The 22,332-nt window shown below is 33.1% G+C and overlaps 1 protein-coding gene across 4 annotated transcripts in view; it reads left to right on the forward strand.

Moving 5' to 3' along the window:
- Positions 1 to 22,332, forward strand: part of RASGRP3 (RAS guanyl releasing protein 3) — a 137,298-nt gene that overhangs the window by 40,040 nt on the left and 74,926 nt on the right. For 3 of the 4 annotated variants that reach the window (XM_023494613.2, XM_031951258.1, XM_023494612.2), the window contains exon 2: positions 8,548 to 8,617. The gene's annotated coding sequence lies outside the window, so the exon portion shown is untranslated. Of the gene's footprint in view, positions 1 to 6,556; positions 8,283 to 8,547; positions 8,618 to 22,332 lie in introns of those variants that run through there. The other variant, XM_031951259.1, reaches the window with a different exon arrangement.

Below are 22,332 nucleotides of genomic sequence, written 5' to 3' on the forward strand. Positions count from 1 at the left end.
ATCTCTAGTTTTCTTTCACACCCCTGGCCAAGCCATCTTCTCTGTAAAGTCTTTCCTCTTGATTCCAGGTGCCTGGTATGCATTTTGTATTATAGGATCATAGGATTAAAATCATAGGACTTTAGGATCATAGGATCAAAAGGTCAGACTTAGTTAATGAAAGCATAATAAAAGCATCAACACACAACTTCAAAAGTCTTTTTAATAAGGTTGAGGAAATCTAGGAGTTTGAGTGGTTGGACCAGCATCATACAGACCATAAACATCAGAAAGGCAGAGCTTATAGCCAGGTTCTCTAATCTCACATCTAGCACCCTTTCCACCTGTATTACATTTATGTATGATATATTTCTCTAGCTAGAATGTAGGCTCTTTAAGGACAGAGGGCTCTCTTATCTTTTTATCCCTAATACCTTAGAGAATGCATGGCATACATTTAGTAGGTACTTGAAAACTGCTTGTTGATTGACTGATTAGGCCAGGAGTCAGAAGAACTGGTAACCTGCTTATTAACCACATGACCATAGACAAGACTCATTTAGCCTCAGTTTCTTCCTCTATAAAAATATTTACATATCTTTACATATTTTAGGAAGGACATTGACAATAATGAAGAGTGTCCACACAAGGGCAATCAGAATGGCGAAGGAATTATATCAAATGAAGAAAGATTAAGGAAAATGAGTGTAAAGTACAAATAAGGATTTTCAGCTGGGAGAAGGAATGTGGTAGCTGTATCCAAGAATCTGAAAAACTGTCTCATGGAAGAAAATCACACTTGTTCTGCTTGTGCTTCAAAGGCAGAGCCAAGATAAATGGGTGGAATTTGCAAATAAGGAAAATCTGCTTGATGTTAGGATTGCATCTACAAAGTGCAACTAGTATGGCTCATCATGATGTCATGGACTTACTCCTGGGTTCTAAAAGGTTATGCCAACAAAGCACCAGAGATAGAAGTTTTTGTCATGTTAGATTCTGATTATAGTTCCAGAAACATACTATCAGCTTTTGGAGGAGAAGTCCAACTAAACATAGAGAGGCTCACCACCAAAATTACAAAATTACCCTCTATCAAATGTGGTTCACTCCTGTTTCTTTTATAAAACTTTTTTTTAAAAGCTATATTTCAAGAGATTATAAAGAAAAAATACACCAGACAAAAAAGAAAGTTGTCTCAGCTTTTTGAAAAACAAACAATAAATGAAAAATTTAATATTTTTTAAAATTAAAAAATAAATGAAGTGGTTGCTAATTGAAAGGATGATTCTCAATTTCTTGAAGAGACAATATAGGGGTTTTTAGAATAGGTTTAATTGTGTATCAAAGGCAACAAGTAGCATCATTTTGTGAGACATTTTATCAACTCATACTGCAGTGGTTGTGACAAAATTTGAAAAAAATATTATCTTAATATGCATCTTATGTACCAACATATTATAAAATGGGTCATGGAGTTGTTTGTAAATCTAGTGAAGCCTTTGGGATCTTTTTAATATAATGTTTTATAATGCAAATGATTACAAAGGAAATCAGTTATATTTTATGATATCATTATCTATTATCTACCATTATCTATCATCAATTAATCTGTCAATTAATCTATCTATGTAGCTAGTTAGCTAGTCTACAGATCCCAGATTAAGAACATCTGTTGCAATGATTGAAGAACTCTACAAAAAACTCTACAAATATACTCTACAAAAACTTAAAAAGACCCTCCCAGTTACTTATTTTGAAGTTTGATAGTCTTAATATAAAGGTGGAAATAGGTGAACAAGACAAGAAATATTGTGTAAAAACAGGAGAATTTGAAAAAAAGAAGTGAGTGCACACCAAAGACTTGGAAAGTATACAGAAGTTCCAAATCTATATATCATGAAGACTTTCTTACAGGATTTCAGAGTAGGAACTGAATTATATGACACAAATGAAATTAACTTTTAAGAGGTAGGAGATGACTCATTACCAAAACTCAAATAATTTCTTAATCAATTTATGTTACATATTCAGACTACTGTTTTGTTTGGGAAAATATTAAAATTGGCAGAAAGATAAAAGAAAGTTGAAAAATAGAAAAAAAATCTATTTGGCATTCAATTATTACTGCTTTCATCCTGACCTGTTTAAAGAAACCATTCATTATGAAAAGTGAGATCTTGACAAAAGAAGGGACATAAAACTAATGACGACAATTTTATATAGAAGTTTGATGAATGCAAATTAGTTGCCATAACAAGAAAAATCAAGAGTCTAAAGGTGCCTTAGCAAATATTTGACTTACTTCTCTAATGGAGAGATATGATAGATAAGAGAAACGCAAAGTTAAAATTTAAAGTCATTTGTAAAATTTTACATAAAAAGATGATGGAAAATTGTGAGCATTTTTACTTCATAAAATAGAAGCAATATAAAATATAAAAGTATTTTAAAGAATGCTTGGTGAGATGCCATGGTATTCAAAGTTATTCTAAGCACATTTAAGAATAAAAATATAATCATGATAAGCAGAAGAAAAATTGAAAAGATCTGCAAAAATTATCATAACAAATTCTTTTCATAAACAAAGACAGTGGAGTCACTTCAGTGGAACACTTAAATTATGTTCTCAGATGTGCTTTTAGAGAAGGAATAAATTGTTTTAAATATGGTTAAGAAAAAATGTCTGGACTTGATCTAGTGTATATAAAGGAGATCTTTCTGTAGGTGACTCAATTTTGAGGTTATCAAGGCACAAGTTTATAAAGAAGATAATTTTTTTTAAATGTAAAAATTAGACTTTATTAAAAATAATGAAAAAAGAGCATCATACACATTAACTACTATTGATTTTTGTGTTTCCTTTTCCATTTATAAAAAGTTTGTTATTTTTTAAAAAATCAGGCTTGTCAACAAACTCATTAAGGGCATTTGCATGAAGGTAGTAGTAGTGAACAAATAGGCTTTTACAAGTAATAATCCACATTAAATACAGTAGATAAATTCACAGATAATTGGTGACCTATGTCAGAAAATAATAATATCAATAGCTAACATTTATATTTTTGTTGTTGTCAAGTCATTTTCTGTTGTGTTTCTTTGTGACCACATTTGGAGTTTTCTCACAAAAGATAGTGGAGTGATTTGCCATTTTTTCTCCATTTCCTTGAAAAAATAGAGATAAACAGGATTAAGTGATTTGCCCGGGGTCACTGATGTTGGATTTGAAGTCAGACAACAGGCCTGGTGCTCTATCCACTGTATTATCACTTAGCTGCCCCTACTGTTTATATAGTTATAAATTATACCAGGCACTGTGCTCAGTACTTTACAATTATTACATCATTTGATCCTCAAACAACTCTGAGAGGTTTACAGATGAGAAAACTAAGGCAAAAAGAGGTTAACTGGTTTATGTAGGATCAAATAACCAGTAAGTGTGGGTTTAACTTAGGTCTCCACACTGCAGGTCTGGTGCTCTATTCAATGTACAACCCTCTGTGATTTTTTTGTTAACTATTTAAAAAAAAAAAAAGATTTTGATTCAGGGGAGCAAAGCACCTCATTAAAGACTTTCCTTTTGCAAGATGCCTCCTATTATACAAGAAAATCATTCAATATTTCTTTAAAAATGTTAGAATAAACCTTGTCCAAAGAACCATTTTTTCAACAGCCTTGCCAGCAGCCTTAATCAACCAGAAACAATTCTGTGGAGGTTTTAACCCTTTTATCTCTGTTGTAAAGCTCCCTTAATTAAAAACTTCTCCCTGAAAAAGGAGTCTCCTGCTTTTCAAAATCACTAATAAAACCTTTTCTATCAGAGGTTATTTTGGGTAAAAGTCATGGCACATCACAATCTATGAAGAATTAAGACAGTATCACTCAGAGGGCAGTGGAGACATATATGGTAGATGGTCAGATTTCAACATAACAAATAAGGAACTAGAAAGAAGAACTAGAATTAAAGATTTAGGGAAAAAATGATGGACTTATTTCATGGGAGATTAAGGGATAATCTGTATATGTGTATTTGATGTACTTGTGATGAAAAGAGAAATTATTAAAGCCTCACCCTATTTCCCCTCCCTTATATTCCTAAACCCCAACATGTTGGAGAGGATTCACTAGGGCAGGCTTATGGGAAAACATGGACAAGAATTCCATAGGATCAGCAGGAGTGGCTAAATTGTGATTTGTTCTGTTGGGAGAGAATATCCATATTGAAATTTTAGTTTTTAGAATATTTATGAATCAGTGTCACTATAATCTTATATTGAAATTTTCAAAAAGCATTTGATTAAAGAAAATAACTAAAGGCTTTCCTTCAATTAGTTTTCTCCCATGTAAACCAAAAGTTAATAAACATTTACTAAGTGTTTTCACTCTATATATCTATCTTTCCACACACATCATGTACTGCATCATTGGGGGATACAAAGAAAAACAAAAACATTGTCTTTAATCTCAAGGAGCTTATATTCTAAGGTGGTGGTGGGGAAAAATGAATATAACTATATAGATACAAGATAGGTACAATGCAAATATTAAAACCTAGCAAGAGATCTGATAGCAAAGATATCTTTAAAAAAATCCTTCTGATTATTTTCAGTAAACTAGTCCTTATCAGTAAGAGGAGATTTACATCTTGGAAACTGGACATGACATATTTCAGTTTGTATCCAGATAAATTGGAAAAGTTTTTACACTTTTTTTTTTTTTTGCTCTGGATTAAAGATTTGTTTTTTGTTTTTTTCCTTCTTCCATAAATAAAGAGTATTACAATCTCGTATGTGGGACCTAGGATCTGATTAGTGTTTATGAGATAATTGTTTGTGGCTCTCAGTTTAGGAATCACATTAATGACCACATTTAACTCATCATCTCTAATCTCATCAACAAGAGATATCTAAAGCCCAGTTTGATACCACTTCTCCCAGCTTCTCCTGTTTTTGATTGGAGGGGTTGAGGGTGGTTTACCAAACTCCCAATGCCTTCCTTTATATAAGAGGATAGAAACTGGACTTTTCAACTTACTCTACTTTGTACAATCAAGTCTATATGAGTATATATTATATACACATGAGTATAACCCCACTGGACTTAATGTTAGGAACCCCTACACTCCCTGCCCCCCTCCTACTTTTCTGTCTCCTTTTTTGTACTTGTCTCAAAATTGGGAATTCCTTGAAGGTAGGGACTGTCTTCATATTAATTGTACCTCTAGCACTTAACTACAGTTCCTGACATGTAGTAAGTACTTTATATATTTATTGGATTGGATTGAATATAAATTATTGTCCTGATTATGTTCATATTATTCTTCATCAATTTTAAAAAAGTTATTAAAATTGTTCATTTTAATATTATATTCGATACTTATATATACACTAATATATATTATATTGATATGGTATAATATCAATTTTTATTGTTTTTCTAGTTCTATAAAATATTTTTAAAATAGTTTGTTTGGTATGGCATAGGATAAATACATTAGGTAGAATTGTCATTTTTATTACATTGGCTCAGCTACCTATGAACGATTAATATTTTTTTCCAATTGTTTAGATCTGATTTTTTTTGTATTAAAAATATTTCAGAATTGTGTTTACATAGTTCCTGAGTTTTTCTTGGCAGGTAGACTCTCAAATATTTCAAATTGTCTACATTTATTTTAAATGGAAATTTCTTTCCATCTCAAGCTGATAAACAGCATTAAATTGTTTTAATAATTGTTTTGTAGTATATTTTGAGATTTGGCCCTACTTGCCCCCTTTAGTTTCCATTTATTTTCATATGTTTTTTTTAAGAAACAATATGACTTTTGTTATTATTTTTCTAGTTCCACAGAGTTATTACTTTGGTAGTTGATTGGTATGGCATTAAATAAGTGTGCTAATTTAGGTATAGTGTATACCTATATACACTAGGTATAGTATATACCAATAGGTATACATTGACTTTTCCTATTTGCGAGCAATTCAGATCCTTCTTTACTTCTATAAAAAAGTGGTTTATAGTTATATTTATATAGTGCTTGTGTATCTAGAAAGTAGTCTCCCAAATATTCCATACATTCTGTTCTAATTTTAAATGGAATTTCTTTTTCCATCTTATCTTGCTTGTTGTTTTTTTTTGAATTATAAAGAAATGCTGATGATGTTTTTGTGTATCTATTTTATATCCTGATAGTTTGTTAAAGTTGTTAATTGCCTCAATTAGATTCTAGTTGACTTTGTAGGGTTCTTCAAGTGTCTCATCATATCATTTGCACAAAATGATGATTATTTTGTTTCTTTATGGTTATTCTCTCAATTTCTTTTTTGGGGTTTTATTGCTATACCCAGTATTTCTCATACTTTAGGCAAAAGAGTTTCTTTAAAAAATCCTTTATTTCTTTACCTGTTGTGTGTTCTTTTTCATTTGTGATACTGGTAATTTATTCTTTCTTCACAATCAAGTTATATAGTGTTTTAGCGAATTTATTTTTTTTTCAAAAAATTATTTCTAAGTTTTTCAGTTAAGTTTTTTTGGTTTTAAATTTTGTTAATTTCTTGCTATTTTTGGATATTATGCTTCTTGACGTAGGACAAGATTACTTTAGCTTTTTTGAGTGCAACATCACACTACTAATTCATTGAGTTTTAAGTCCACTAAACTATCAGATCTTTTTTTCTGAACAACTGTTTTGTAATTATATCTTGCACTTATGAAGTTGATTTGTTGTATTCAAGGGTAAGACTTTATCCTTACTAAATTTCTACCTCATAGCTGACAAATTGGCTCACAAAATTCATCAAGTCAATCAGTTTTAAATGTAATTGGGAAATGCTTAACAAAATAAACAGATATAGAATAGAACATAAATAATGTCAAGTTGTAGTTTTCTGAGTCAATATAAAGGGATCTGTTTCTTTTTGAATTTATCACCATTGCTCACTGTTTGTTCCTCCTAGCTTTGTGTCATTTGTAAATCTGTACACCCCATCTATGTCTATGACTTTAAGTTATTGATAAAAATGTTTACTAACACAGGGATATGAAGAGATCCTTGGGCTACCACACTTGGGGCAACCAGCAACATTGACATTGAAGTATTAGCAATTGTTCTTTGATTCCAACTTCTCCAGGAATTCTGAATACATCTAATTGTATTAATATTCCATACCTCATCTTCTCATCTCCACAAAATAATAAGAGATTCTTTTTCAAACATTTTGCTAAGATATAGGTAATTTCAACCTATAAGATTGCCCTACTATTTTAGTACTTTTGTTAAAAGAAAACATGAGGTCAATTTGCTATTCCCTAACTGGTTCTTTGGAAACACTATTTACAAGTCTAGAAGTTCACAACCATATCTATAATGAATCATTCTTTGAATTTTACCAGAATCAAAGTATAGCTCTTTTGACTATAGTTTAGTGACTTTTGCCTTTTTTTGAAAATCAAGATGCTTACCCTTCTCTATATCTAATGATATCTTTCCTGTTCCTATAATCCTTCAAATGTTACTAATAGTTGCTCAGAAGTCACAACCCATATATTTATTCTCTGGTTCAATAAACATTCATTAAGCATCTATTCTGGAGAAAAAGAGATTATACTCTAGTGTACTTACTAGTATGAAAAACATTTTCCACTGTACCTGTTTAGCATTATTTTCCTTTGGAAGTCACCTACTGAGAAGTCAGAGCATTATCTGGTACAGTCATTGAAAATTGCTTTTTCAGTCTTTTTTTTCTTTGATAGAGATCCAGCTCATTGTGTGGTGATATTTGGTCAAAGTCATGAAAAGTGATAGTGGACAGTTTTCCTTTCCACCTGCATATTATGTTTTCCAAAGCTCAGTGGTAGGGAAAATATTCATCACAAATGGGTGTGTAATCAGTTTCACATGATTAATTATCCCCATAGTTATGTTACAGCATAAAATAGACTTTATGAGAGTGAAAGGTGAGTTATTTTGATGAAATTTTTTTCAAAAGGGAATATAGTTTTTTCAGATGTAAACTAGCTCAATGGATATATTGTCTGTGATATAACCTGGATCTCTTGTTCTTTCTTGTTAGAAGAGGAAGCGAATAGTCATGAAAAGAAAAATAGCTGTGGTCTTTTGCTTCTAGAAGCTCAGCCATGTGCATTTGATAACCTGGAAATTTGATGGCTTCATTGCAATTGTTTCTAGTCTTGGTGAAGACACTGATATTAATGAAGAATTTAAGTAAACAATAAATAGTTTAAACTCTGAAGTGGCTGATAATTATGATAAATCCTAATTCATCTTCCATGATATTTGAATATTGGTGAGCATCCTTTCCTTTTTGAAAGTTATTGACTTACACTAAGGACAATTGAGTGTTTTCTTGTGTGGAAATTGACCAATTAAAGGCATAGCACAAATTGCTCATGATTTCATTGATTTGCTTTTGAGAATTACTCAGATTTTAACTTTAGATTACAATCATTAAAATAAATCTCATATATTCAATTTTCTATTATCTATGCTTTAAGGGGAAAGAAAATTTGGAAAAATGAAGTATACAGATAATTCTCTTTTTCTCTCACTAGATATGAAAACTGCTAGAAAATAACCCCACCAACTTGAATTTAGTGGAAAATACGCTGAACTGGGAGTCAGGTAAGACCCACCTTTTATCTCTAATATTTACCTTTGTTACCTTGAACATATCACTTAAGGTATCCAAGCCTCAGTTTCCATATTAATCAATCAACAAACTCTATCATGTATCTACTATTTATGCCAGGTACTCTGCTAACCACCATAAATATAAATATAACAAATACAACAAAGCCTAATTGCAAGGAGCTTATATTCCACTGGAAAGCAACAAAGACATTTAAGCATATACAGAATATATACAAAGAGAAGAAATAAAAAATAATTAAATTCAAGAAAGTTTGAAAGGGATGCAACTAACTTTTGAAAAGAATAGGACTAAATGACTTTTAATATCTCTCATTGCTTTAGATCTATGATCCTATGAGTCTATGGTTCCTGGCTCCAATACTTATCAGTTATATGACTCTAGGCAGTTATCAAGCTTCTCTGAGTCTCAGTTTCCTCATCTGGAAGTTATGATAACATTTACATTGGTTTATTTCAAAGAATTGTTCTTAGAAAAAAAATATTATTATTATTTGAGTAACTGTTTCTTATGGCTCTTGAAACTTCTTAGTAACTTAAATCAGAATAAAAAAAACTATTTTTAACCAAAGGAATTTACAATGATCCTGTACTTAGTACTGGAAAAGTTAGAACACGATTCTAATTACTCTTCTCTTCTAATATGGTATCTTCAGCCAAATGAACCCAACTTGCTCTTTCTCAATATTGATCCTCTATTTTCCAACTCAGTGCCTTTGCACAGATTGTTTTCCATGTTTGATGGTACTTTTTCTTCAACTCCATCTTTTTGAATCTGTCATTTTTTTTAAAAGTGAGGAACAGTTCATGTATTATTTGATGTTTTGGGGGTTCCCTTTTTATTAGTACTTGCTCCTTCCTGCTCAAATAATCATTTATATTATGTGTCTAATTATGTAGCCTTCCTTGACTTAGAATATAATCTAACTTAGGGTGAGTCTGTTCTTTTGTATTTGTGCCCCTTGCACAATATCTTGCCAGTACTAGGTGCTTAATAAATTCTTCTTGGACTGGATAGAATTAAATTAAACTGATTTTGGATTTTGAGCTGCTTTGAATTCCATTGTGTTTTAAGTAAGCTATGTTTAATTTAAACACGGACCACATACTATTTAAAATAATATGAATGGACAGAAAAATTTAAAGGGCAGCATTTTATGATAGGCTCTGAGGCTCAGCTGGAACATGGTACTGAAGGATTTTATGTGGATGCACACTTTTACTCCATTTCCTGATAGAAGATTGTTTTCTACAAAATAGTTTCCTTCTGCTACTGTCATTTGTTCTAGACTTGATTTGCTCCTAGGAATGTTACCCATTTGATCATGTGTTGTCTATAACAAACTTTTCTTAGTTTTTATGACTGACTTTCAGCTCAGACTCACACATATATGTTCATTCAACCCACTTGAAAGACCTTTAAAAAGTCAAAGAAATATCCCAGTCTGTACCACAAAAATTATGGTTTTAATTTTTGTGCTGTGTATATCTGGCAAGGTTGCTCTCAGGAACTGCTAGGGAAGGAGGCTTTTAGTCATATCTGACATAAAATCTCAAGGGGAAAACATGCCTAAAAACCACCTTGACCACTAGAACTGTTGATTTGCTAGCACTGACAACTTGTTTCAAGTTCACCATAATTCTTGTAAGAAGTGGCATAATATTGACATGAAGAGGGACATTCTTTGTAACATTGTCCTTGGTGCTCCTATCAGAGACTTGCTGCATCCAATGCAATGCAACAATTCTTATATTCTTTGTTTCATAGTGAAGATTTCTTTGCAGAACATTAAATTGAATCCCTCTTCTAGAAACTTCATACACACAAGCTAATTTGTGTTCTTGGTGGATGGGCTAATGCCCTATGTTGTTTAAGCCTGAGGGTGTGTCATTTAAAGTAGGAAAGACAGTAACAATAATAGCTGATTTATTCAGAACTATAAGGTTTAAAAAACACTTTACATACATTTGATCTTCATGGCAATTCTTTGAAGTAAGGTGTGATTATTATCCTCATTTTTTCAGATGATGGATTTGGGGGTTGCTATGGTTAATTCATTACCATTATTAAAATTTATAACCATCATTATGGTTAGCTTACAGTTAACAAAAGACTCAAACCTAGGACTTCCTGATGACAATTCTTTTCCCACTCTGTGTGTCTCTTTAGATTTTGAATGGAAAGAGTTCAACACCTCTTTAGAAAATCATTTGGAGTAGTGAAGAGAGTTTATGTGGTTTGATATAAATGGAGTTATTCAAATGATAATGATCTTAAGATAATTTCATTGCATTTGTGTTCTTGGTGAATGTGCTAATATATTTATGCTGCTCAAGCCTGAGGATCTGTCATTTCGAGACATGAGTGAGAAAGACAGTAGAACCTTCCATAGTAACAAAGTTTGTTCAAATTATTCAGTTGTTTTAGTTATGCCTGATTGCTCATGACCTTATTTGGGATTTTCTGGGCAAAGATACTGGAGTGGCTTGCTACTTTTTGCTCTACCTAATTTTACAGATTAGGAAATTGAGACAAACGGGGTTAAGTGGCTTATTCAGAATCACACAAATAGTGTCTATAACAAAATAGTAAACAGAGAAGTCTATAACAATACAATTTGTCTACAACAAAGAAGTAAACAGAGAAGTAAAGTGAATTCATGATACATTCCACACCTATATTCTACCACTTCTCTAAAAAAAGTTGGAACGTGATTCACCATTAATCTTCTGAAGTCATAATTTTATCGTTTAAGTCTAAGATTTACAATTTTCCTTGACATTATTGGGTGTCACCGTGTTAATTGGTGCAGTTGTGCTTATTTTGCTCTATATTAATTCATACAAGCCTATTCAAGATTCTCTGAATCTTTCATATTCATTATACTTTCAAGTGCAAAAAAAACCCATTATATTCATATTTAATTTAATTTAATTTAATTCATTCAACAGTCCTAAGAAAGAGAACAGGTATTTTGACTATTTCACTGATGGAGAAAGTTCAAGCATCACCTACATCAACTTTTTTTTCTCTAATCCTTTCAACTGCGAATGCCTTCTCCCTAATTTACTATGTATCTAAGTATTTTGCATCTATATGCTTTAAATTTACTCTGCAAAGACTATATGTATATTTCTCATATCTCTAGTTATGATATAAGCTCCTTGAGAGCAGAAATTGTTTTATTCTTTTTTTTTTTTTTTTGCATCCTTAGTGCCTAACATAATGCCTTACAGTGATTAGGTACCTAGTAGATGTTTGTTGATTGATTCTTTTGTTTGAATTTACTTAGTTTGTCAATTTGGGGGCCAGGATACCATTCCAGGAGTTTTTACTCTAAGTCCAGGGTTTTCCCCTTATATCGTGGTCTGGATTGTGATTGATGATATTTCCCACCATCTGTTGTCCAATCTCCTTTTTTTGCATCCCTGTTTCAATGTGATCTCTGAGGATGAGAAAACTTAACACTTATCAAATCCATAAAGATCCTTGCTCCAGCATCTGACCAAGGTACTGAAATGTACTGAGTGAGAGCTAAATCATTAAGAAAGCATAACTTTACACAGAAAACAAATTGTCTTTGCACTACTTTAGATAATGAAGGAAATGAATAATAGAGGAATGGAGGTTTCTGAATATCACTAATCAATTTGTTTCATAGTTATGTTTTTTGAGGAGGAGGTAAATGATAATAGCTAGCATTTTTAAAACCACTTCAAGTTTTGCAAGGTATTTTATAGACATTATCTTGTTGCATCCTCACAACAATACAGGTAACAAAGTACCACAGGTATCAGTATCTCCAATTTACATATTAAAGAAACTGAGTCTTGAAGGTTAAATGACTGGCCTATAATCTATATGTCTAATAATTATAAGAGGCAGGATTTAAATCCAGGTGTTCCTGACTTAGTTCATTATTCTAACCATTTATTTAGTCATGCTGCTTCTTAAAAATAAATGAGATGGACTGCTTTTTCTTATTCTTTTAACATTAGTCAATATCCTCTTATCTGTGAATAAAAGTCATGCTAAGGGCTCAAAGACTTGTACTAGAAGAAACAATGTGTTAATGTTCGGCTAAATAATTTATCCCATATCTTCCAAATGCCCCCAAGGAAGAAACTCCTTTTTCTGCATACCTTTGTGCATACCCTTTCCCTCTTTCCCCAAAACATATAGCTTTAGAAATCAGCCTGATCATCTGAAGAGCACTGTCTCTGCTTGTGGTTTCACAATGGGCAAATCTCAGCATGTTTTAAAATTCATTAAAAATCTTTTTTTTAAGCTCAAATCTCTCCCCTACCCCACCTATTGAGAAGATAAGGAATATAACAAATACAACATGTAAAGTCCTGAAAAACATATTTACATATTAGCTGTGTTGTCAAAAAAATAAAAAATATAGTAAGAGACAAAGAAGGTAGAAAAAATTCACAATCTGCCTTGAGAGTTCATTAGTTCTCTCTCTGGAGGTGGTTAACACTTTTCACTATGGGTCCTTTGGAATTACTTTAGTTTTTTCTATTGATCAAAGTAGCTAAGTCTTTGATAGTCATTATTTCAATAGTGGTATTACTGTGCACAGTAATTGTACAATATTCTGTGTCTTCTTTTGGTTCTACTCATTTCACTTTGCATCAGTTCATGCAAGTCTTCCCAGGCATTTTTGCTCACTCATCTTCTTATGTTGTTGCTGCTTAGTCATTTTCAGTCATGTCTGATTCTTCATGACCCCTTTTAGGGTTTTCTTGGCAAAGATACAGGAGTGGTTTGCTATTTTTTTCCTCCAGCTCATTTTACAGATAAAGAAACTGAGGTAAATAGGGTTAAGTGATTTGCCCAGTTTCACCTTGGACAACTAGATTTGAACTCAGGAACATGAATCTTCCTGACTCCTGGCCTGGTACTCTATCCACTGTGCCACCTACTTGTCCTCTTTATTTGTTATAGTAATATTCTATAACAATTATTCCATATTTATGCAACTATTTCCCAATTTTCTTTAATTCCCAATCTTTGCCACTGCAAAAAGAGCTGCTACAAATATTTTTGTGTATATATACGTAGATACATATATACATAGTCACATAGTATATGTATTATTTCTTTTCTCCATATCTTTGACATACAAACCTAGTAGGAGTATTGCTAGGTCAAAGGGTATGCACAATTTTATAGTTCTTGTGTATCAGTGCCCTGTTTTTTCTACACCCTCTCCAGCATTTATCATTTTCCTTTTCCACATCGTTAGCCAATCTGACAAGTGGGAGGTGGTATCTCATTTGTTTTATTGTATATTTCTCTAATCAATAATGATTTAGAACATTTTTTTCTTGTGACTTTTAATAGATTTAATTTCTCTTTCTGAGAATGCCTGGTCATATCCTATGACCATTTATCCATTGGGGAATGACTTTCATTTTTTATAAGTTTGGCTCATTTCTCTGCACATTCAAGAAATGTAAAACTCAGCTTGTTAAATGATTTTATATGTGCATAAATACCATCCTGGGAGAAAATGTAAGCCTTATCATTGTAAGGAATTCAAAGAACACACTGCTTTCCATGAAATTGTTTTTTCTTCTTTAGTGTAAGTACTATATACCTTAATAGGAGCAAAAACTAATTATTCCTTCCTTTTCTCCTTCAAGTGATGTTTATTAGCCCTTCTTATTTGATTCTGAAAATGACAGCATATAGATGACCTGAAGAAACAAGGGTTTAGAACCAGATCTTGAGCCACCCACCCACAATTAGTCCTGCCAGAAATAGTAAATACCATTTCTCCTATTCCCCAGGGTTTTTTTTTCTTCAAATTAGTAAATAACATAGAAACAACAATGACACCAAAAATTGATTTCACATGCACCAAACAAGGGACAGAATTCATCTCATCACTTGCCTGGGATTATCTTTTCATACACTGCAGAAATGGACAGCATAACTTTTCCTAGCATTAGTCACTGAAACCTAAGTGACCTGCCCTAACAGGAAGTATGAACAAATGGGAATTTATTCACCAGAGCATTTGGGATAATGTTAAAAAAGTACCACCCTTATAAAATGAATAGGTATATATATATATATATATATATATATATGTATGTATGTATATTGAAGCACATTTCACCATACATTTCTTTTTCACTAACTTTTTCCAAATCCTTAAAAATGAACCTGTTTGAATGTGCAATAGACCCAAGGTCCAAATTTTGGAGGAATTATTGAAGCAAAACTTTTTCACTGATTTTAAGAATTTTCCCAAAGCAAACAAAATCAAAATGAATATGATGAAGTCATATTAATGGAAAGAGTTCTGGATTTGGAGTTAGAAAAAGTGAGTTCAAATCTCAGTTGTTTAGACTTTTCACTAGCGTCTGACTATTTGTAAGCTCATTTTTCAGTTTTCCTCATTAAGATACTGGAGTATTCTGCCATTTCCTTTGCCATCTTACAGATGAAGAAACTGAGGCAAAACCAGTTAAGTGGATTTGCCTAGAGTTACACAGATGGTGTTTAAGTCTAGATTTGAACTGAGGTCTTCCTGAGTACAGACTCTGCTCTCTATCCACTGTTCAGTGCCCCAAATCCCAATGCTACTACCTGTATTACCTTGGGTGAGTGATTTTACTTTTTTGGATCTCAGTTTCTTCATCTGAAAAAAACTGCAAGATTCTTGTGTCAATTTAGTGGACTCCTTATGGCAAACTGAGGAAGTTGTGCATGATGAAAAGGCATGGGTGGAGATTGAGATCTGCTGCATTGGAAAGAGCATGCACATTATGGAGATCACAGATCCATTTGACTAACATCTTAATTGCAGGTTCAGTAATTGATTCAAGAGAATGATTGCAGCTGGTGACCATTTGAAAGAGCAGACTTGTGAAATCCCCACAGATTACCGCAGAAGTTAGTGAGCTTCTTATTCTAAATTTAGGCTCTTCATGTTAGTTTCACTTACTATTCTAGCTCTTCAACATCTCTCTTTGACTGTTGATATCCACTAGCAAAACAGTGGTGTAATATTTCCATGTGATAACCCATTTGAGATGACTACTAATGTATAGTAGAAGCAACATTGGGTCAGATGAAAACTACAGGTTAGAAGTGGTTTTTGGTCTTGGTTCTCCCATGATTAACCATATGAATTTTGGCATCATTTAGCTGCTTCAAATTAATTTTCATCATTTGTATAATAAGGATAATGTTATTTGCATTTACTATTCAGAGATCTTTTAAAGATGGAATAAGATAACACATAAAAAGGTTAAATGGGCCAGCACATCAAAGGGCAGAGCCAGGAGATTGATAAGAGACTTAAATGCCTGTTCTGACTATAGTCCTCTTCTCCATTTGAAAGTTTGCCTCCATGACATCTCACAAGCTTCAACACCTGCTACAGTGCTGTTTGCACTCCCTAGCATGTGGACTCAGATACCTTAGCATGTGGACTTAGATAACAGCTAATGCACAAACTTACTGACCATGCTGTGGAGGGGAAATAATCACGTTTCCATAAAACAAATAACGGGGAATTATTGTTAAGGACCATACCTAGGTGAAGGGGCAGGTCAATTCTACAAGAGACTCCATAGCTGTGAATTGTAACACTTGAAGAAGTTGCAAAGCAGCCTTTACTAATGCAGATGTTTCTTGTGGACTGGGAATGAAATAAATTGGAGGCAGAGGGAAAAGGAGAGAGATCAGACAATGCAACTGCCTCTCAGTCTTCTTGTGTCATCATCATCTTCGCACATGAAAGGATCCATTCTACAGGTCTGAGTTAGACCTCCAGCAGCCACTGGCAGGTGGCTCCCCTATCACAACAGAAAATAATTTTAAATTTATTAAATCATAGGATCACAAAAGTAGGATTGGAAGAAACCATTAAAGGAAGTATTAATAACAAAAAAAATTTAGAAGATTCTAGACTAAGATCTTGCCCATTGACTTTTTGATGAGTTCTTCAGTGTGTCATTTTTGGTGGTGCAGATGTGCAAAGTTAGAGAATCCATCCCAAATGTTGATATGGACTATTTGTGGTTGACCTGTGGCAGAGTATTCCGAGCTCAAATTGGTCTAATCAGCCATAGTTATGGCTGTAATTTGTGTAATTTGTGGCTGCAATACTCTGTAATTTGACTCTAACATAGTGATGTAATTTAGTCCTCTTTGAGGAAGAAGGACAATAACCAACCATTTTCAGGGGGTATATTATAACTAGGGTCTTATGACCCTTAAAGCTTTTGTGCAGTGTCTATTTTAATAGCTACTGTACAAACAAATTAAGCAAACCATGTTCAGTGGAAACAGTATAGGAAAAAAAGGTTCAAATGCTGCTTTAGAGGTCAAGGATAGAGCTGAACAAGATGGCAAGAAGACCAAAAAGTTCACCTAGGGTTGTGGAAGCTGGATCTAGAAGTGCAATATTAGCTTCCATTTTTATCTAATTATTCTTATATAATAGATTCTAACCTCAATTGTTTCTAAACTGTTGAATAATTATCAAGTGTTGTCAATATCCTCTATATTTTGGTCCATGGGACAAAGTCCCTAATTACCTCTACCCGAATTAAAGGTCCATAATAGAATATATTTTATAGTTTTATTAAGTATAATCTGACATTAAGGAGACATGCACTGGAATTATTAGATCTTTTTACCATGAAAACTTAGCTGAAGTAGGGGATATAACTAACAAAAGAGGAGATGAGCTTAAAACTCATTTTAAACCTTGCCTTAAATACCTCCACTGAAGGGGAATCTGCTACCTCTTGAGGAAGGCCATTTTACAGTTATAGATGCATTTGGTTTTTGAGGGGTTTTTGATTTTCGGTACTATTAATTCTTTGGATTTAATAGATTGTTAGTAGACAGACTGTGTGTGTGTGTGTGTGTGTGTTTTACAAAAGGCCAAAGGATGGAATATTTTAAAGATTAACAAACATGAAATAGGGAATATATTTATTTGGAAATTAATTCATGCTGCCAATATAAGCTCAAGTGGATGGCTTCATGTCCTTGACTATTTCCCTTCTCTCTCCTATTATTCTGTTATTTTTCCTTTGTGAATCTGTTTCCTTTTTTCAGAAATAGGAGAGCTTTCTATTTTATGAGAAAGGATTATAGCTTATTTCTTCAATTCAATTTAACATATACTCATTAAGTGTCTCTCATGTGTCAGCTTGTCAATACATATTTATTAACTTCACCTACTATGTTCCAGAAACCATGTTAGGCTCTAAATATAAAAGACAAAAGCAGAATTATTAGTCTCTTTCCCCAGGAGCATGTATACTATTTAGCAGAAAGAACATGAACATTTACTTTTTAGTTTCCTTATCTGCAACATGAAGAAATCAAACTAAGTGATACCTTGAGTTCCCAATAGCCCTAACTCCTAGAATCTATTTAAGTTCAACACATACTTTACAAAGTACAATTATCCCTTATTCCTTATAATTGTTTCAATATATTGGGGGATTGGCATAAGAAATTAAATGGGAATTTTGGGGGAGTTTTGTGAAAGCTGTAGATGATATATGAAGGCTAGCAAATGACAGTGAAAAAGTTGAAACACAAAGATGCATAAAATCTATGCATGGTATTTTTACTTAATATTGACTTACATATAGCTTATGATCAAATACTTAAACTCAATTTTATAGTAAGGTACTGTAAACACTTCATAAAGGAAAAAGAAAACATTCAGATTTCTGATATGAATGGATGACCAAAAATTTTTTGCACAGATTTTCTAGATCACAGGGGTATTGCCCTTTACCTCTAGAAGTTTGAGGAGTGTCTTGGAATTGAAAAATTGAGGGTTATTACTATTATTGGTCAAGACCTGGGATAGTGGAAAATTTAAAATTTTATTTTGCTGTTCCTTATACACTGTCAACTTTTTGTGGCCACTTCTGGGGTTTTCTTGGTGAAGATACTGGAGTGGTTTGCCATTTCCTTCTCTAGCTTATTTTTAAATCGAAGATAGTAGGCAAACAGGATTAAGTGACTTGCCCAGGGTTACATAGTTGTATATTCTTAGGCCAGCTTTGGACTCAGGTCTTTCTGACTCCTGTCCTGCCATTCTATCCACTGTGCAACATTAGCTGCCCTAAGATCTTATATCTTTCATTTATTAAAACATTTAAAAACTGATATATTCTGTTGTTATAACAACCATTTCCAATAAATTCTCCTCCATTCCTTGTCCAACAAAGAAAAGAAAAAAGAAAAGCAGGTTAGCATTAACTAAACACATCACCTGAGTTTGAAAGTCTATGAAATGTTTCATACCCATTGTCCCTCACATGTGCAAACAAGAGGAGGGTGGTTAATACTTTTATTTTAGACATAAAAATTTCTCCCTTGATTGATGAAGCATGAATGAAAGTTTTAATACACTGGAATTTACCTGAGCAGGGAACTCAGGCTTTATGTCCACAAAGGATAACGTCATTACAATTGGGCAGCCTCACATGCCAAATAGTTGGTGTAGTGGGTAAAAGATGTAGTACAGTTTTTAAAGTGATGAGAATATTTTGATGGGGAGTGATGGAAGAATGTTAATAGTAAGGACTTAGGAAGGAAAATGTGGAAGTGAAATTAATTCAAAGAGAAAACATAATGGGAAGAAAGATTAACACTGAGATGACAGAAACAAGAGAATGCCATAACATAGACATCACAGGAAAAATGCTATGGATCTTAGAATGCTGGGGAGTGGTATGAGGAAGACCTGAGTTCAAATTGCCCTTCTGACACTATCTCTATGACCATGGGCAAGTCACTTATCTGCTCCTTACCTCTTGATTTTTACCTTAGTTAGGCTGGAACCTACTCATCCCAGTATACAAATTCACCCCTATTGATTCCCCACAACCATAATAAACTACTGAAAGATTCTCATCTTTAATATCTTTCTCTTCTAAGACAGACTTCACCAATTGGACTCCTTAACACACAAATCTGATCATGCTGCTCCTCATTTGCTTACGACCTTTAGGCATCTTCCTGTCATCTGAATATGGTTCAAACTTCATTGCCAGGTGTTCAAGACTTCTACAAGTCAGTAGTGTGGTATATTAGGTGCTTCATAAATGCTTGCTGATTTCACTTGACTATCTAAAGTAAGTCATGTTGTCATCATGTTCAGAGTTTCCCAATGTTAGTTCAAATTTTGGAATCCCAGAAGGAAATGTTTTCCACTAAAAGGAAAAAAAGAATACATCTGGAACTCTTGCCAGACCAAATCCTTGGAAGATACCTTAGTGTCTTGGAATGGTTAATACTAGCATGTAATTGTTAAGATATTTAGAAAAACATCCCCTTATCTGTTTGAAAGCCAGAGAATGTGAAGAGAGGTGGTTGAGAAAAGGATTAATAGGAGTGTAATGACATGTTGTTCTTAATATATAAAAACAATTGGATACATGTTTTGGAAATAGTTTTTCCCATAGTAACCATGCTAAGCCATCCAGAACCTCTTGCTTCTTCCCTCTTTGTATGGAATGTGAGGTTTCTTTTCTTCAATGTTAGAAAATAGGGATGTAAGTGAGGAGAAAAAAATTCAAAGATGTACTTTTAAACATAGGCCCATTTAGACCAGACAGGGGTCATTACTTATATAGATCATAGATGTATAGATTTTGAGCTTGAAGGGACCTTAAAGGACATTGAGTTCAATTCCCTCACTTTAGAGGGTGGTGAAATAATATTTTAATCTTACTTGAAAATGTATTTTATCATTTGTTATATAACCTGTACTTCCCACTATGTTTACTCCCCTTCTCAGGGAACCCTTTTTTAAAACAATAAATAAAAAAGAGAGGGAGTGGGAAATCAATTCAGCAAAACTAACGAATATATTAACAATATTTAACATTTATATGCAGTATTCTATGCCTTCCACAGTGGCCATTCTTCTCATTTTATGGATAAAGAAAATAACAGATTTGTTGCCAAAATAAAACTATAATAAATAGTTAATGTGATTAATCATAGAATCAGATTAGATTGATTAGATTAGAATGATAAGTCCAAAACAACAAGATAAAATTTGACAGGAGGGACAGCTAGATGGTACAGGGAATAGAACACCAGCCCTGAAGTCAGTAGGACCTGAGTTCAAATCTAGCTTCAGACACTTGACACTTCGTAGCTGTGTGACACTGTGCAAGTCACTTAACCCCAATTGCCTAGCAAAAAAACCAAAAAAAACAAACAAATAAAAAAACTAAACAAACACCCCCCCTCCTCAAAAAAATAAACAAATAAAATTTGACAGGGAAGCTAAATATAAGGTCATATTCAGGATACAAAAAATCAGTTGCATAAATACAAAATGAGTTCACATAGTTTGGCAGAAATTCAAATGATAGCTTTAGAAGATCACATAGAGATGTAATGTGATACAGCAGCTAAAAGTGCTACCACAACAATGGTACATTTATAGTAGGTAAGAGATTTGCCTGTCAGCAAATAATTGGCAGTTTATGATGGGGGAATTAAGTGACTTTCTCGCTCTTCCTCCCCCCTCTCCAGTGTCCAGGATACCAGATTGTATGCACTAGAGCAAATACAAACATTCAGGAAAGCAGTTTCATGAAGTTCTGGTAATAAGTCAGTAGTGCAGACCCAGATGCATATCTAAGATTTAATAGCAGAATCTTGGACCTTGGAAGTTCTGGAGGTCCAATTCCAATGGAACAGTCAGATTAAGTGAGGACTTTTTTTGTCTTGTACGTAATAGATATTTAATAAATTTTTGGTTGAATTGAAGTGAAAAGTTTTAAAAAGACAGGAACTTGAGAACAAATTCTTTATAACTTACCTCCTCTACCTTTTCAGACTTTCTATAACTTATAATATCCCAAGTTTGCAATCCAGTGATGTTGACCTTCTTAATGATCCTCAAACAAGAAACTCCATCTCTCTACTTCAGTCATTTTCATTGGCTCTCCTCTAACTCTGGGACTTTCTTGCTCCTCTTTTCTGTTTCCTGGTTTCCTTCAAGCTCTAGCTAAAATCCTCCATTCTAGTGCCTTACCTTTGTTAATTATCTCCAATTTATCCTGTATGGAGCTTGTTTTTATGTTTTTGTGTATTTTCTCCCATTGGACTGTGAACAGTTTGAGATCAAGAACCATGTTTTATTTTTGTATTTCCAGGACTTTGCACAGTGACTTGTACATAGTAGGTGCTTATTTAATGAATATTTATTGACTGACTTGGTAAAAATTTTAAAAAAAATTACCAATAAGAAAACAAGACAAAAAGGTAGCTACAGGGAAATGATGAACAGACCTAGTTACTACTAGTAACTATTGGTGACTACCATAGTATGGGGACTTGGTTAAAATAAAGGGGGAACCTTGCTAGTAAAACTTGAATTTGACCCAGTTTACTCTAGGATTAACAGCACCACTAAATGAATCTCTAAAATTCTTCTTTTGAGGGACAAGATCATTCTGTGGCCTGTAGGAGAGGTATGATTCTACATTTTTTACATTTGAGATATAGAGGCTACAAATACAAAAAAAATCAGAAATATGTAAGCTCAGAGATTGAAACTGATCATTCCAGACTTGTGCACAGTGATGGTGAGTTATCTCTTAGGAAGCAACAATTTCTTTTGCAATTAATGCTAGGTGAAATAGTGTACAGTGCTGGACCTGCATTC

Source organism: Sarcophilus harrisii, chromosome 2, assembly GCF_902635505.1.
Source record: "Sarcophilus harrisii chromosome 2, mSarHar1.11, whole genome shotgun sequence".
Classification (NCBI taxonomy): domain Eukaryota; kingdom Metazoa; phylum Chordata; class Mammalia; order Dasyuromorphia; family Dasyuridae; genus Sarcophilus; species Sarcophilus harrisii.